A 3,895-nucleotide genomic window follows, 5' to 3' on the forward strand; every position below is an offset into this window, starting at 1 on the left:
TTCTAGACACGCGAAGCATTGTCTCAAAAGACAATGACACAAAGCTCTTGTCGGCACCCGAATCAAAAAGAACAGATGCTGGCTGATTATTAATAAAGAACGTACCGTTCACCACCTCGTTGTCTGCTTGTGCTTCTTGTGCATTCATGTTAAAGACTCGTCCTCGAGCCGGTGCCGGATTCTGGTTTGCATTCTGGTTCTGGTTGACTAGTCTTGGACACCGATTTCTGTAGTGGGTCAGATCCCCACAGTTATAACAAGCACCTGGTGGGTAGTTTGGTCGTGCAGCCTGACCCTGTTGTTGAGCAACCTGTTGAGCAGGGTTCTGGACTGCGTGATTCTGAGCAAACCGACAAACATCGGCAAGATGACCCGACTTCCCACAGTTAGTACAGAAACGGCACTGATATTGTGGTTGGTGGTGACTGTTGCATCGATTGCACAAAGGTGCACTTCCTGAGTAGGGTTTCTTTGCTGGAGGCTGGTTGGGAGCTGCCTGGTTTGCTTGGGCAGTGACAGCAAAATTCTGGGAAGCCTTACGCTTCCTTGACCTCTTTGATGAACCAGAATCTTTTCCATTCTTGTTCTGGCCTTTCTTACTATCCTCCTTGTCAGCCGACTGCTTCTTGCCCTTATCACCCTTCCTGTGCAATTTATTCTTTCGAATTTGCGACTCAGTCAACGTCGCTGATAACTCGATTGCCTGACGAAGTGTGGTAGGGTTGCTACCAGTAAGGATGTCTTGTACTGAGTCAGGTAGGCCGTCGATGTATCTTTCGATGGCCTTATCGAGTGGGGTAACCATATTCGGGCAAAGAAGACTCAGCTCTTCAAACCTATCTGTATAAGCCCTGTGCTCGCCACTATCTTGCTTCAATACATCAAATTCTTTCTCCAACGCTCGTTGCTCATGACGAGGACAAAACTCCCTCATCATAAGAGCTCTCAGTTGAGCCCATGTCTGAGCTAGAGCAACTTCTGCACCTTGATCTCTCATAACCCCATTCCACCATGTTAGAGCCCTCTTCTGAAACACGCTTGAAGAAAACTCGACTTTGCGATTATCCGGACACTACACATGGCGAAAAGTGTTCTCGATGCTCTCGAACCACTGAAGAAGCCCAGTTGCTCCCTCAGAACCACTAAACTTGAGTGGCTTAGCCTGGTTAAAATCCTTGTATTTGCATGTACCATTGTTGTTGTTGGCCTGGTTCCATTGAGCAAAGAGATTCGGAAATTGAGCAGCCATCTGCTGCGCAATAATCTCCGCCAGCTCGGCAGTAGCTATCTGGTTGTCGCGTCGAGGAGGCATTCTAGAAGAGAAAACATGAAATGAAACGAGTGAGATGATTGGATGAAGAGAATGAGATGAAGCAAAAGCAATCAAAAGCAAAGATGGCGGTTATACATCGCAAAGCAAATAAGCGACGTGAAATGTCTAGTCAAAGTAAATGGGTTAGAATTAGTGTATCGCGAAGACATGCTCGCCTATAAGTGAACACTCACCCCAAGAGTTCCCAGGTAAGAGTGACTGGTCCGATTATGTGGATTTGTACGAACACTCTAGCCTTAGACAGAAAACCCAGGGTACAGGCATTCACTCTTCCAGTTCGCACGTGTTCACACTATTAACCCAACACTTTGACGGGATTTTTGAAAATCCAAAGGGGTTCAAAACCTTATAATAGAGGGTTCAAAACCTAGTAATCAATCATCCTAGAACAGATGATTAATTTTCAAAGCGGATTCGGAACCGAAGTTCCCGTTGTGGTTATCACCTAAGGATAGGTGATGTGCATGTTTTAAACTCTAAACACAAGATAACTTGTGTTAGGGTCCTAAAGTTATAGTCTAGGTCAAAGCATTACTAATAACCTAGTTCCCTATAACCATTGGCTCTGATACCAACTCTTCTGTCACACCCCGGCCGCGTGTAACATGCAACCGCGGCGGAAACGCCGGGGAGTGTCGTGGACAGAATTAAATTGTTTCATAACCATGGCATACAAGTTGTATTTTATTTATAAACAAAGGTGTTACATTGTCTTAGAAAGAGAGTACAGAAATCAAAACATAATTAAGCTAGTTCAAACTTCATTTTTAGGCTCTAAGGCACAGGTCCGCCCTAGAATCATGACCATCGTCCTATGGAATAGCTCCTGAAAACACATGTGAAAGTAGGTACGTCAGCATAAAAATGCCTGTGAGATACATAGGTTTTGTGAAAATGGGGTTCATGACTTGAGTTTTAAAGAATGTTTAATAACAGTCAGTCATGAACCTTGTAATTTGTTTTGCTTTGTAAATCATTTGAAAAACGATAACATCAAACGATATGTATAGATAAGTGCAAGGTTAAACGAATAACCGAGTAAAATGAGTTGAATAAGATAAGTTGTTTGTGAAAATAATGTCTTTGTGGAGAATATGTTACTTAAGTAAAGTGTAATGTGTCTAAACTGAAATGACTTAGATAACGCCACAATATGTAACATTATACAAACATTTATATATAGGAAGTACCAGCGGCGTATCCACCATGTTTGTATCATATTACATATGCCACGTTACTTAAATCATTTACCCAAACCAATCCACCATGTAAGTTGTTCATGTGTAAACCAAATGTCAAGTGTTATTGTAAACCATGTCAAATGTTTATGTTCAAATGTAAACCACCAAATGTGTATGTCAATGTCGACGTGTTTATGTTCAATGTAAATCATGTAATGTGCATCCCAAAATGTATCATGTATGGTAAGCGAAATGTATCAACTTAAACCATATGCACAAAACAAGTCGTTGAAGTAAAACGTGGTTTAAATCAACGTTATGTTCTGCGGAAAATGCATGCTCTATTGATATTAACATTTATGCGGTATTGTAAACTATGCATACATCCAAGCCTTGAGACTGCGGCGATAAACCCTTAAACCAATTAAAGGTTCATCTAAGTTATGTATATCGAATTCGGTCATTCCTTCCAGTCCTATCAAACCCAGGACTTCAGGAATGGGAGTTGTCAATTCCTATGGTACCACTACCTACTAACGAACGGCGTGATCAATGTTAATGAATGTATTGTCCCATGTAAAACAAACCAAATGTCATAACAAAATGAAGGCATGTGATGTAAACAATGTACTAAGTATGCTAAGTAAACATACGAAGCAGAAATGTCCATGTAAATCAATGTGTCCATATGCTGAGTAAACATATGCAACAGAAATGTTTATGTAAATCAATGTGTCCATATGCTGAGTAAACATATGCAACAGAAATGTTCATGTAAATCGATGTGCCCATATGCTGAGTAAGCATATGCAGCAAAAATGTTATGTAATTCAATGTACTAAGTACGCACACAATGGGCATACATAGCATAAATGTAGTGAAATCATGTACTATAATGTACTAATGAGCATAGCAGATATACGATGTGAAAACATGGAAAGCATGAAAGTAACAGATAGGCACATGTGTTTCACCCCAAAACAGTTTGGAAAAACAGTAAAAGAGGGGTTCAATGTACTCACCTGAGATTGCTTTGAATTCCTTGTATAATAACCAGATAATGCTAGAGGTCACGGGATATCAAACGGCACCTAATAGGTAGCTATATTAATATACCGGACCAAAATCGGAAGGATCGGACAGTACGCGGGTTCGAAAACCAAACGAGTATGGAGACTCGTGTAATATGGTTTAACAAAGCCTACATACTAAAATGAAACTTAACCTAAGTGCTTACGGTCCATCACGACCCGTTTAGGTAGCTTATGCCACCTTACGCGTCGTTCGCGTAGAACGCGTTCGGAACGCCTAACATCGTGACCACAAGGTATAACCTCGGAAGGTTATAGCTATGGTCACCTAATGTGTTTGGTCAGGTCCT

The sequence above is a fragment of the Helianthus annuus genome, chromosome 15 (genome assembly GCF_002127325.2).
Source record: "Helianthus annuus cultivar XRQ/B chromosome 15, HanXRQr2.0-SUNRISE, whole genome shotgun sequence".
Taxonomy (NCBI): domain Eukaryota; kingdom Viridiplantae; phylum Streptophyta; class Magnoliopsida; order Asterales; family Asteraceae; genus Helianthus; species Helianthus annuus.